Source organism: Choloepus didactylus, chromosome 17 (assembly GCF_015220235.1).
Source record: "Choloepus didactylus isolate mChoDid1 chromosome 17, mChoDid1.pri, whole genome shotgun sequence".
Taxonomy (NCBI): domain Eukaryota; kingdom Metazoa; phylum Chordata; class Mammalia; order Pilosa; family Megalonychidae; genus Choloepus; species Choloepus didactylus.
In genome coordinates, this window is record NC_051323.1 from 73,610,913 (window position 1) to 73,625,080 (window position 14,168).

The 14,168-nt window shown below is 47.0% G+C and overlaps 1 long non-coding RNA gene across 2 annotated transcripts; it reads right to left on the bottom strand.

The window, feature by feature from the left end:
• Positions 1-9,208: 9,208 nt before the first annotated feature.
• Positions 9,209-14,019, bottom strand: LOC119512032. 2 transcript variants are annotated; one of them, XR_005212313.1, is made up of 5 exons: positions 13,939-14,019; positions 13,180-13,235; positions 11,735-11,856; positions 10,729-10,893; positions 9,209-10,595 (listed from the first exon to the last, which is right to left on the bottom strand). It is a non-coding gene; the product is annotated as an uncharacterized LOC119512032 (long non-coding RNA). The 2 variants fall into 2 exon arrangements; XR_005212312.1 differs by lacking the exon at positions 9,209-10,595 and having other exon boundaries at positions 10,624-10,893.
• Positions 14,020-14,168: the final 149 nt, after the last annotated feature.

Here is a 14,168-nt window from a genome sequence, read left to right on the forward strand (position 1 = left end):
CTGCAGGATCTTCAAAGGACTCTGCTAAGGAGTCCAGCAACTTCTCTGCAGATCTTTCACAGAAGTCTCGTATGGAGAGACTTGATCTCCCAAAGTTTCTGTCTTCCTCAAATTCATCAAACAGTTACTGGGCTTTTGAAGCAGTGAGCACTGGGGTGGTTGAGGCAGTGAAGGTACAAACTGTGATTTTGACTGGCTCGGGGCACAGCCCATAGAGGCTTGCAGAGGGGAGCTCCCTTTCACCCACCCCCATCCCCGACCCAGCTCCTACTACTTTTATGCTTCGCTAGGGGAGGTCTGGAGGATGGAGGTAACCAGGGAGGGTTTGGTCCCACTACTCCGGTGTGACTCTGCTGAGATCTCCATTAAATGACCAGGTGATCCCCAGGTTTCTCCACTCTGGCTGGTCAGAGCTTGGACATCTCCCCAGCCTGTGCTCTGGGGATCTGTCACCGTTCAGCTCCCTGGTGGTCCCTTCCCTGGCCTGGTGGAATTTCACTCTGTGCACGTGCAGCACAGACTCAGAGGACCTCTGTGCAGGTTTTGGAGCTCTTTTCCCTCATGGCTCTTTCCTTTCCAAAACTCTGCCCTGAAAAGTCCATCTTCCTGTGTGTTCTTGGATTCTGATCTCCACTTCCTTAGCACAGCAAGGCTGCGAGACTCTGGATCCTTCCTCTCTGCTCACACTGTCTAGAAATCGCCTTCAGGCAGGAAGGCAAGGTGAGCTCAGGGCTCAACTTCTCACTTCCCTTCTCTCAGGGATCTCAGTCCTGTGCTGCTCCTAAATGTCCGAACATAGTTGTTTCCTCTATTTTTCCAGTTTTCTGGTTTGGGGATCTGGTCCTTTTTTCCACCATTGCACTCAGAGGCAGAAGTTCACAATGAACTTTTAAAAGCTTACTGATTTTTAAGTCACTTGTGTTGATGTAACATTCAGAACTTTTAAACATCTTTGAAGCCTTGAATGCTGGGAGATGTTACTTTCTCCCCCACTGGCCTAGCCGAAACGACTGTGAGCCTCCCAAGTGCTCGGCAGTGACGTTGGTCACAGGTCTTCTGTCGGCCAGAGCTCACGTGTGAGTGAGCAGGAGTGTGTCCCTTTAGCTGAGATTATGCTCAGCCACAGGGGGAATATAAATCTTGGGGGGGAAATGGGGTGGCATCTCTAAGCTTCGGGCAGTCCCAGAGAAGTGAGGAGATTGGCTTTGCCCTATGTGGCTCACGTAGCTGATGGGTTTTTAATGTTATGCTCCATAGGCTGAAAAGAAAGAACTTTAAGTGTCTACCAAACATCTGCATTCGGAACCACCAAATCATCTTAACCCAGTTACCAGAACTTCCAAATCAGAATATCTAATTTGCACAAAATAGAAAGGAAGAAGGTCAAGTGCTGTTGGAATGCATGTGTGTTAGGTGCCATACCAAGTGATTTGGGCCAGACTGAGCTGGACCTGAATTCTGGCTTCCCTGATATTAGCCAGGTAAACTTCAAGTCCTTTCTGAGTTTTCTAATCCCTGAAATAGAGATAATATTTACTTCATACACATATTGTAGGTATTAAATAGGAACACGTCTGCCACTGAACCCCATCATACTGTGCTAGGCTTATGGAGAAGTGCCTGGGTTTAATTGCTGCGACATCCCCAAGCATCCCCCAGTGCCCTGTCACGTGCTTTTTACCCACAGGCATGCATTTTCCAGAGCTTCCTCTTCAGGATTAAAAAAAAATTACATATACCCTATTCAATGGGCATAAAGGCTGGAAAACATTGTTAGTATTTGTCATTTACACATTTGAAGGGGTCAGTTTACCAGCTTGTTGTTCAGAAGAGCCAGCTGAAGTTTATATAATGGGTAATTTGAATTGGGTTCGAGGTGGCAGCAAAATGTTTTTTTTTCTGGAGGAGGCAGGGGTAGTGCATCTGCAGTGCAGGTCTGCAAGCTGCTGACTCTAAGTGCACAAAAACAAGCTTCTCCAAGATCATGATCTTGCATAGGGTCAACACCCCCTCTCACTGATCAGGCAATAGGCAACTAAATATAGAACACAAGAAAACTTTCATGCATGCATGAAGTAAACCGCAGAATCATGGACATTCAGAATGGAAGGAATTATTAGAGGCAGTAGTGAAATGATAAACAGTTACTTCGAGAGTCACCGGCAGTGGGGTGCCATCCCATTTCTTCTAAGGAAGTCTCCAAATCTGCCTAAGGCCTCAGAGGCACAGAGAGTCTATTTTTCCATGGAAACAATAAATTATTCCACATCCTACTCTCACTCCAAGCACTATTTTTAGTGTTACCATTTGCTCTAGAAGCATTCACTCTGTGCTTTCACCATAATGTCAAAGCATTTCACTGAAAGAGACAAGGACAAGCTGCTCAAGCAGTTTTCAGAAGAGAATCTGGGTTTTGGGTACCGAGCCACTGCCTTGTGAATTTTTTTTTTCATAACTCAGTCACAAATAGGCAACTGCCCAAATATTGACCGTTACAAACCTGCATCCTGATAGGACTTTCTGTGGTTAAACAAATAAACAAAAAGAACTACATTTCCTTCTTGATTTATAATCCAGCAACTGAGTAAAACACTGCTTTCCTAGCAGAATGTTGCTACTACACTCTACTAAGAAGAGAAGTTTTCTGTGAAAATTTTGCTGATGGTTACCAGAGACACAGACTCCGAGAGAGACATGGGTGATCTGTAAGGAGGGGAGATGTTGGACCTGCCCCTCCTGTAGGTGCACGGCAAGGCCCAGCTTGCCCTCCGTGTGTAACCTCGGGCACGTTGTTCTCAGGGTTCCCCCTAAAATGAGCTTGGAAAGGATGATCACTAAGATCCCGGAGAGATCTAACCTTCCAAATCTAAATTGCAGTCACGTAGCACATCATGCTGGGGAGGCAAGACAAGCTCCAGAAAGCTCCATCTAAATGAAAATCATGCGCTGCATTGGGTGGCCAGAAACACAGCCGTGCGTTCATTGGCAGAGATTATCACTCTTATTCAGGGCCTTACATTTATACTCCCACATTTGTTCTCCTTGCTTCTAAATTAGTCAGTGTAAAGGCTTTTAAAAGATTAGCTGGTTTAAAGCCACATTTGCAGAAGGAGCTGTGTGGGCCAGCACATAAACCAGATATGTGCTTGTTTGATCTCCCTGCCCAAAAGAAAAGTAATGGTTTAGATTTTTTTTTTCTTTATAAGTATAACAAAAGTTCTCATTTCTCTTGGTTAAAATATCATTCCGTCTAAATGCAAAATGGGCATTTTTCCAAAATAACCTTTCGGGCTCCTCTCCAGTCCAAGATGCTAAGATCACCTTTGGGGAGGCAGGTAACAAGTGTCATGAGAAAGAATAAGGGGAAAGCATGAAGGTACGGAGTCTTATTGAAAATAACACTATTTACATTAAAAACAAACATGAGTCTGGTTTTTAGATGATGTAACAGAAAGAACACACTTTTTTTAAAAAAAGGAAGGGTTAAAAATCTATAAAATTTGAGTAGATTCTAACTGAAAGAGTTTTTGAATCCCAGAAGGTATTGCCATGAGCACTGCTGAAAGATCTATAAATTTCTGATAGTTATTTAATTGGCTTTAGAGAATGTCCAGAAGTATTCATAGCCCAAGTTCAATTGGTGCCAAGATTTCAGACGGTCAAAGTTTGGCATTTGTCAAAAAAAAAAAAATGCCTAGATTTTCAGCTAAGAATCTGAATCCTATCAGAACAGTTCAAATATCCATTTCAAATATTAAGCTTATTGGGCTAGTATTGAACCAAGATTATTTAATGGGGCCTCTGCTATCAACTGTACCAGCGAGGAGGGAAGAGAAAAAGGGAGTTTCTAGCAATAAGACTAGGAAATTCTAAAATAAATTCTGTATTAGTTTCCCATTGCTGCTGTAACGAATTACCACTTCAGTGGCTCAGAACACCACAGATTAGTTACTTTACAGCTCTGGAGGCCAGAAGTACAAAATGGGTCTTGCTGAGCTCAAGTCAAGAGGTTGGCAGACATAAGGTCCTGCAATCATTAGGGGGCATGTACTTCGAAGATCTGAGAGCAGGGACATGAATGGACACTTGCACACTGGTGTTCATGGAGGCAGTATTCATGATTTGCAATGGGTGGAGGTGGCCTAAGGGTGCATCGACTGAGGAACAGAATGGTGAACTGTGGTGTGTGCATACAATGATGAGTGAAGCTGTGAGACATGCAATGCAAGGAGGTGAATGGATCCTATAGACAGCATTTTGAGTGAAGTATGCCAGAAACAAAGGCAAACACTGTAATGCTTCACCAATGTGGACTAACTACAATGTGTAAACTCATAATTGAATCTTAGAGCACAGCTTATCAGGGGAGGAACGCTTATTGTAATGGTCCCTAGATTATAAGCTCTTACAGCAGTCACATCTGTTCCTGAATTATAATGGCTCTCTCCAGATTCCGAGATACTGATCCCTTTGCGTATAACCTGATCAATCCCTGGAACTTTGGGTGTCTGTGTGACACCTGAAACTCAGAGCTAGAGCTCGGCAGGTATGAATGTCAGTATAGTGCATACAGTAACTGTGAAAGGAGCTGAAAAAGAGTCCAGACTTCAATTAGAGATACAAATGAAGCAGATCTGGTTAGGACTAGGGCAATAAGGCCAAAGGGTAAAGGATGATACTGTGTTTTAAAACTTCAACTTCCATGTGAGACCAAGAAAAGAGATGTTTATTTGGTGCAGGATCCAGATTTCCTAAACAATTTAACTCAAACAGTTTGTTCAAATACCATAATTACACAGAACTTTGAATAGGAAGTGAGACTTGGTAGGTTTGTACAGATGAGTGTGAAATAGAGACACATCCCGAAGTAATTTGGACAGAGAATAAAAATATATATTCAGGGCCTCACTGAGGAGCTGGGGTGGGGGTGGAGGGCATGCAGAAGTGTTGGATTTCCTCACCTGGTTTGTTGCTGATGTTCTCACAAACATTGAGGACTGACGGCTTAGTATGCCGCGCCCTCTGTCTTGGGGCTTGCCCTTATGGAGCTCGTTACTGCAAAGGAGAGGCTAAACCTGCTTATAATTGTGCCTAAGAGTCTCCCCGAGTGCCTCTTTGTTGCTCAGATGTGGCCCTCTCTGTCCAGCTAAGCCAACCCAGCAGGTGAATTCACTGCACTCCCCCACTATGTGGGACCTGACTCCCAGGGGTGTTAATCTCCCTGGCAACGCAGGATATGACTCTTGAGGATGAATCTGAACCCGACACTGTGAGATTGAGAATATCTTATTGACCAAAAGGGGGATGTGACAAGAAACAAAATAAAGTTTCAGTGGCTGAGAGATTCCAAATGGAGTTGAGAGGTCTCTCTAGTGGGCACTCTTGTGTGCTATATAGATAACACTTTTTAGGTTTTAAGGTATTGGAATAGCTAAAAGTAAATACCTGAAACTATCAAACGGCAACCCAGTAGCCCTGACTCTTGAAGATGATTGTATAACAATGTAACTTATAAGGGGTGACAGTGTGATTGTGAAAACCTTGTGGATTGCACTCCCTTTATCCGGTGTATGGATGGATGAGTAGAAAAATGGGGACAAAAAACTAAATGAAAAATAGGGTGGGTTGGGGGGATGATTTTTACTTTTCTACTTTTAATATTTATTCTTTTACTTTTTCTGGTATGAGGAAAATGTTCAAAAAATAGATTGGGGTGATGAATGCACAACTATATGATGGTTCTGTGAACAGTCGATTGTACATCATGGATGATTGTATGATGTGAATATATCTCAATAAAACTGAATTTTTAAGAAAGTCATAGAATTGTACACCAAAAGAGTCATTTTTACTGTATGTTAATTTTTTAGATAAAAATTTTAAAAAGTTAATAGTGATAATAATAATGACATTTATTAAAAAAACAATAAACTCCACCATTCATTGATGGTAGCACAACATTGTGAACATAATTAACTGCATTGAATTATATATTTGAATGTGGTTAATGTGGAAATTTTAGGTTGTGTATATGTTAATAGAATAAAATTTTTTAAAAAATCATAGGACTGCATAATACTAATAATGAACCCTAATGTAGATGATGGACTATAGTTAATAGTACAATTATAAAAATGTTATTTCATGAATTATAACACACGTGCCATACTAATGCAAGGTGTTAATAAGGTGGCATATGGGAACTCTGTATTTTATGTATTATTTTTCTGTAAACCTACAACTTCTCTAATTTAAAAAAGGCAACACATAAACCTATGCTGAGATGACTAATGAAAAAAATTGCATGTACTGTAGTTATAAAAATAAGTAACTGTAACTTAGGATAAACTTTCTAGTGTTATAAACATATTCAAAAAGTGCTGTATCTCAATTTTGGTAAAACTAAGGATGACGTACTCTGAAAAAGTAAGTGATTTAAAATAACTTTAATAATGAGAAAGTCACCATATCACAGAATGATGTGAATAGTTTGAATAAAATTATTTTACAAAATGTAAGAAAATCCAGTATATCTGTATTATATAAATATAATATTTAATTTAAAAAAAGAGGTTGGCAGAATCTTGCTCCTTCCGGAGCTCTAGGATAGGGTTCATTGCTTTGTCTTTTCCAGCCCTTTCCTTGGGCCCTGACACCTCCCTCCATCTTCAAAACCAGCAATGTTGGTGGAGCCATCTCTCTGGCTCTCTCATCTGCTTTCCTCTGCCCCTATTAAGAGCCCGGAAAATCCAGGATAATCTCCCTATTTTAAGTTCAGCCAATTAGCAACCTTAATTCCATGCCCGGTAAATTTAGTTTTCTCTGAAAAAAGGAGAGAAGGAAACACAATCATCTGGGGAAAACATTCCAGTAGGGGAAATATAAAATTCTCTGAATTTATTCAGAAATAAAGTCCACTTTTTAAAAAACTTTTAAAGTAATTTGAAACTTATAGGTCAGTTGCAAAAATAATACAAAACCAATACAGAGCGCTCTAGTATACCCCCTACCCAGATATCCAGACTTGCCTACTTTTAACATTTTGCCATATTTGTTATATCACTTTATTCATCTATCTATCATCTGTCCATCCGTCCGTCCATCCATCCATCATATCTATTTTCTAAACATTTCAGGGTAAATTGCATACATGATACCCCTTGTACACTTAATACTTAAATGTGTATTTTCTAATAATAAGGAATTCACTTATGTCACCCCATCAAGTACAGTTACTGAATTCAAGAAATTTAACATTGATACAGAGCATACAGTCTATATTCCATTTTTTTCAATTGTATCAACAATGTCCTTTTGAGTATTTTCTCCTTCATTATTGGATCCAGTCCAGCATCATGAATTGCATTTAATTATTTCTTTAGTCTCTCTCTCTCTCTTTTTTAAATTGTAGAAACATATATGCAACATAAAATGTCCCCTCTCTCCCAGGCATAAAATTCAGTGGGATTAATCACATTCACAGTGTTGTGCTACCATCACTGCCCGTCAACAAAACCTTTCCTCCCCTCCAGGCAGAAACCCCGCCCCCATTGTTCATTAAGCCCTGCCTCCCCTCCCCACCACCAGGGATAATCTGCTACTTCTGACTCTACTAATTTGCATATTCTTATTATTTCATATAAGTGAGATCATACAATATCTGTCTTTCTGTGCCTGATGTATTTCACTCAATGTGAAGTCTGTAGTGTTTATCCATATTGTGGCAAGTATCAGAACTTCATTCTTTTTTAAGGCTGAGTAATATTCCATTGTATGTACATATCACATTTTGTTTATCTGTTTATCTGCTGATGGACACTTGGGTTGCTTCTACCTTTTGGCAATTGTGAATAATGCTGCTGTGAACATCAGTGTGCAAATATCTGCCCATTTCTCTGCTTTCAATTATTTGGGGTATATACCTAGGAATGGGATTGCCAAGTCACATGGGAATTCTATGTTAAAGTTTCTGAGGAACTGTCAAACCATTTTCCACAGTGGTTGCACTATTTTACGTTCCTTCCAAAAATGTATGAGCGTTCCTACTTCTCCACATCCTCCCCAGCACTTGTTATTTTCCATTTTTCTAATAATAGCTATCCTAGTGGGTGTGAGGTGATATCTCGTGGTGGTTTTGATTTGCATTTCCCCAATGGTTAATAATGCCGAACATCTTTTCATGTGCTTATTGGCCATGTGTATATCTTCTTTGGAGAAGTGTCCATTTAAATCCTTTGCTCATTTTTTACGTTGGGTTGTTTGTCTTCTTGTTGTTGAGTAGTAGTTCTTTCTGTACTCTGGATATGAAAGTCTTATCAGGTCTGTTTGGTGTTTTTGGTCTGTACTCTATTTTATGTAATTGTTGTAAAGAGTTACTAGAAAACATTCAGAATCACTGACATACAGGTGTGCTCTAAATGCAGAACCTCGTGGCAGTTACAATCTTGAAAATAATCAACAGTTAGAGCTCAAATGTGCACTGCTGCAGGATCATGTGAATCAAAAGTACCTGCTTGGATGCCACGGTGACAGGTGATGCTATGTAAATAATAGGCAAGGAAGCAGGAAAAATACAATTAAAGTGCTTGTCTAAATGTTAATAGAATTTCTTAGAATCAGAACAAAGAATCAAAATCAAATGACGTGTGCGGTTGCAGCTAGGGGCGGGCACCCACAGAACCCTCTGCGCTCAGGGTTGCTTGAGGGGTACCGGCGGCAGCTCTTCCCGGAGGCGAGGGTGAGGCGGGGGACTTGGCCGAGTCCCCGGCGGAGGCGTGCAAGGTGTGGAGGGCGGCGAGAGAGGGGCGCGAGACACTCTCTTTTCAGGGTAGTAGAAAAAAGCCTTTATTCAGGGGTGAGCACAAGTTATATAGCCTGGCATAGAGGGCGGGGTTGGTGTAGGGGTGTGGGGTCCTTACATGGCAATGCTGAGGGGATAAAGGCTAGGATTGGTTCTGAGAGGGCGCGGAGGTCGTTTGAAAAGGGCGGGAGTTGCTCTGGCAATGGTGTATGCGCACTGGCGGTGGCGGGAGTTGCTCTGGCAACAGGGAGTGTGCGGGCAAGATAAGGGGGGCGGTTTTCTCTGGCAAGCTTCCTCTAACGGTTGTATTTTGGGTGAGGGAGGTGGGGCCTGTAGCCGGCTCCACTTTCTCAGGCCCGGGGGGCTGTGGAGGATATTACTGCCCATGCCCACTACCCTCTCCAGGGGCTGGCCAGGTTCCCTGGGGGGGGGCTGTGGAGGGCGCTACTGCCCATGCCCATCGCCTCCCCCAGGGGCTGACCAGGTTCCCTGGCCCCGGCCCGCCAAGTTGGAACTCAGCACCAGCAACCCGCAGACGTGGACAAGAATCGATAATCCCCAGATTATATTGCCCAACACATATGAAAAATGGGATATCACGTACCCCTTTCCAATTTGAAAAAATTCAGCCCAATTCACAGTAAGTGCTTAGACATAACTTGTATAAGTCAAGCACTTCAGCATCATTTATGGGTTCTGGCACTTAATAACAGTGTCATCTTGGGCATGTTTCACAAATTTTCTGGCCTTTACATAAAATGCCCTCATAGAAATTCAAATTGGACTCTTTGAAAGCAACTAGTGTAGTGTCTGCTGTATAGTACTCAGTAAATGCTGGGTTTCCTGATCATACTTACATTTGAGAAAGGCACTTCTTTGGTGGAGGAGGGTTTGCTCCAGTCTAAATGTTAGGGGCAGGAAGATACCGTCATATGTTTAGGATCAGAGATCAGTGGTGTTGGGCTGGGGGTGGGTGGAAACAGAGTGTACCTGGTAACTTGAATTTCTTCTGAAGAAGGAATCATAATCATCTGTTGAGAGGAGAGCATGATGGGGACTGGAAACACATGGTGTGCGACAGCAGTTTTGGCAAGTTGCTTTGGAGAACAGGAAAATTGAAGTACTGTAGAGGTGTGCCACGTGGGCCTGAGAACCTCAGAACCTCTCACACCTGTGACTCAGCCAGAGCCTCAGAGCCATTCCTACTCACTGACTCAGTAAATCCTCTTCAGGATCTCTCCAGAACAAATAACCATAAATACAGACAAATGTGACACAGATATTTATGTGCCGTCCAATGTGGTTTTCAGAGAATGTCCTCAAGACATTAAGAGCCCAAGGTACACTGTAGACCATAAAAAATGTTTGTGGTTTCAGTCTGCATATTTCTTTGATTTTCCTTGGCAGCACTGAAAGTCCTGGCTCTGAGAACAGAGGAGGCTGATGTGGGGTTGAGGTTTCAACCAGGAGGGCACGACTGGAGAACCAAGGAGGCTGGAGAGAGATGCCTGCTTGTGACAAGAGAGCGGTCAAAAAACCCAAGGCCCCTGGAAAGGCCAAGAGCGGAAGTTTAAACTAAAGGGGCGCAAGACCAGAGTCGGAAAGAGTTGGGAAGTGAGAGTAGATATAGAGTTGAACACATTTGAGGTAGTCACAGGTTTATGACAGGTCATGGTGAAAGTTCATTGATGAGCAAATATTTATCAAGGAGCTACTCTGTACCAGCAGTGTGTCAGATGCTGGATTTGCCATGATGCTCAGAGCCCTCTTGGAGACTGCATTCCAGTGGTGGAATCTAGCAATAAACCAAAAATAAACCATTACCAAGTGTGGTATGTGCTATAAAGAATAGGTGCAAGAGAGAAATGCAGGCCAAGAAAGAAAAAACAAAACAATACAACAACAACAAAGGAAGTCACATTTGCTACCAGAAGGATGCTTTGAGCCACCCAGGAGGAGGGCAGCTAAGAGTGCCCCAGGAGAGGCAGCAGCTCCGGCAGGTCCTCTAGGCAGGAGGGAGCTTGGGTGTCCAGTGGGGAGAAGGCAGCCAGTGCACGGGGGCAGAGCGGGCACAAGGTGGTGTTGAAGCGAAGCTGCAAGACGGGAGGAACAGATCAGGCACGTGAGAGGGGGCTGGATTTTATCCCAAGTGCATCGAAGCCCGGGAAGGATTACGAGGGAGGGAAACGGTGTGGTCCAGTTTGCCGCTAAAGGAGGGGGTTGGGCCCGGCCGCGCTGCCAGCCTGGGGAGGGGGTTCCCCGGGAGGGGGTTCCTGCCTCCACCACCAAGGCTCTCCTGGGCACCGGGCCTGTGGTCATGAGCAGGAGGCCCGGCTTTTCCCAGCTGGTTCCTGGTCAGTTCTTGATTCCAGTCCTGCACCCGGCAGGGGTACCTGTGCCTGTGTTTGTACCTTCTGAACCCAAGTGAAGACAGGGAGACGGAGCGTCCTATGGAGACCCTGGAGCCGAGTACCGGGACGAAGCGCACAATTCCCCAGCCCCGGCCTGGGTGAGAGGCCGTTGGCTCAGCTTTGACTAAATGAAGACGGAGGAGGGTGGAGAGCGGCTCCTAGGTAACTCTTACTGGTGATGATGATGATGATGATGGTGATGATGGGAATAATTGAGCAAAGAAGGAACTATAAATGTTAAAAAATGTAAATATAAAATGTTTTAATACTCTTGCTTTCTGATATCCCAAAAGATGCTTCTTCCTAGGCATGGAAAGGGCTGATTCTCCTTGATTTTCTAAACTAAAACGTTGTTTTGGATTTGCAGGATTAGATGCCGTTTTCAGAAGGGCAGCCACGCGCAGTGTGGGGAGGGCGACGGTGGGCTTCCTGCCTGGTTGAATCCTGCCCCCACCACGTCCTCCCCGCCCGACCTTGGGAACGTTGCCCGAGTCCGGGGTCTGCCCAGTAACTTAATTGTTACCTTTTGCAAATGGCTTAGAAGAGTGCTCGCATTTGGTAAAAATGTGTTCCCGGATAAGGTGCAGTATGTTCAGAAGCAGCACAGCCGTCTTTCTTTCGGCGAGTCCGTGGGGTTCTCCTTCCCTGGAAGGAGGTGATCGGGGTGGGTGGGAGAACTGGGAGCCCCGGGAATGACCCCCCTCGGGGTAGGGGAGGGGGCTCTGTGGCTGGCTGCGCGGCCGCCAGGACTTCCACGGGGGTCTGTGTTTCCTGCCAGCCGGCGGCAGAGCCTTACTAGGACATCTTAGCCTGTTCTCAACCTGGCTTCCAAGTTTGGCCCAAGAGCCATTGAGGGGGGAATCCGCGACCCCCAAAGACCACCGAGGCAGGGCCCCGGGGACAGCCTCTGCCGCAGGGAGGCGGGGGGCCTGCGGGGGGCGCCCGCGTTTCCTTTCCAAGCTGTAAAGGATGAAGGCTCCAGAGAGTTCTCCACTTCCATAACCTATTCACAATTCCCCTTCCCGTTCTATTTTGGGGGCTGACACCGTGTCCCCACCGTTAGCTAAGCATCAAGAACCTGGCTTTTTTTCCCTTTCAAAACCGGCAGGAACTCCAGAAGCCACCCACAGCACACACAAATAAAGCCAGAGGCTTAAGTAGTTCTGAAAACAAATGCAATGCTTAGGTGGAAAGGCAATTTATGGAGTCGATAAATATTTAGCAGTTACCACAACAAAAAGTGTGAGTTTGAATAGCAAAGAACAGAGGCTCAAGGTGGGAGAGAAGGGCCCATAGGTTTCTTTATGGTTTGGTTTAATTTGAGGATTGTGACACCACACACACACACACACACCCTAACAAAGTCTGGCTCTGAGTGTCACAAGCCACCTCTCCATGGCAAATGCAGGTTAATAGGGGGCTTCAGGACTAGGTCACTATTTTTGTTTCCTTCATACGGGAATTCAAAGCACTTGTTTAATCGTCCATAGGGGCTTTTTAGTGACTACCTTGTGCCAAAAGGATCACATCAAAAATTTCAAAAGGAGACGTCCCCTTATTGGCCCAAGTAAATGCTCTGCCTTCGGCCTTTCTTCCCGGACTCCAATTCTACCTTCCCGGGTCCGAGACGCGTCCAGACGCCCACGCGCGCCTCGCCCACCCGCAGGGTCCGCGGGACCCGCACCCAGCGTGGGGTCGTTCAGACGCCGGACGACACTGGGCGCCTCCATCTGGGGGTCGCGTTCTCTCTGCCAGGCGGGGCGTGGCGGCTGTCGCACCTCGCTTCTCTGCGGGGCCGGGCGGGGGCGTCCCAGGCTCTGGGGTCCGCAGACCGCAACTTCCGCGCAGGCCGCGAAGTCCGCGTGCCCCGGCGGCCCCCCGAAACAGACCCAGCTCCGAGAGGAACAGGCGAGGCTGCGAGGGCGCCGGCGGCGCTTCCCACGCTGGGGTTTCACAGCAGTGACTCACCTTGGGACCGGGCGGCAGCTTCCCTAATTAGCCTGGAGACGCTCGGGAACGCGCGGCTGAAAAAACACTTTTATTCAGATGCACACTTGCCTCCCATGCGCCACCCCCGGTCGGCCCCGGCCCGCGGGCTCCACGGCCTGGGTGGGGGCTCCCCGGGGGACCCCGCCCGCGCCCGCCTCCTGCTCCTGAGGGCATGCAGGGGACTCCCAAGGGTGTGCAGGTGTCCCCGCGAGGTCGTACAGGCCCCCTCGAGGGCGTGCAGGGTCTCCCCGAGGGTGTGCAGGGTCGGGGTGCAGGAACCCTCGAGGTCATGCAGCGCCCCCCCCCAGGGTGTGCAAGTGTTTCCCAGGGCGTGCAGGGCTGCACCGAGGGTGTGCAGGGTGGGCGTGCAGGAACCCTCGAGGTCATGCAGCGCCCCCCCCCCCAGGGCGTGCAAGTGTTTCCCAGGGCGTGCAGAGCTGCACCGAGGGTGTGCAGGGTCGGGGTGCAGGAACCCTCGAGGTCATGCAGCCCCCCCCCCCCAGGGCGTGCAGGGCTGCACCGAGGGTGTGCAGGGTGGGCGTGCAGGAACCCTCGAGGTCATGCAGCGCCCCCCCCCCAGGGCGTGCAGGGCTGCACCGAGGGTGTGCAGGAACCCTCGAGGTCATGCAGCGCCCCCCCCGAGGGCGTGCAGATGTCCCCTGAGAGCGTGCAGGGACCGCCTCGAGGGCGTGCTGGGGCCCTCAGGGCGTGCAGAGGGTCCCCCAAAGGTGGACCTACCCAGAGGCCGCCGAGGCCCGCGCCGCGCCTTCCCCCTCCAGGTCTGGGCCGCGCCCGGGCCGGGGCGGGCGGCGAGCGCGGCGCGCGGGTTGGGGAGCGCCGGGGGGGGGGGCTGCCGGGGGGGGAGGAGCGGCGCCCGCCTCCGCGCCCGCCGAGCCCAGCCCGCCCAGCCGCCGCGCCCGGAGCTGGGAGCGCGCGCGGGACGCCGGGCCACGGGCTGCCCCGGGCAG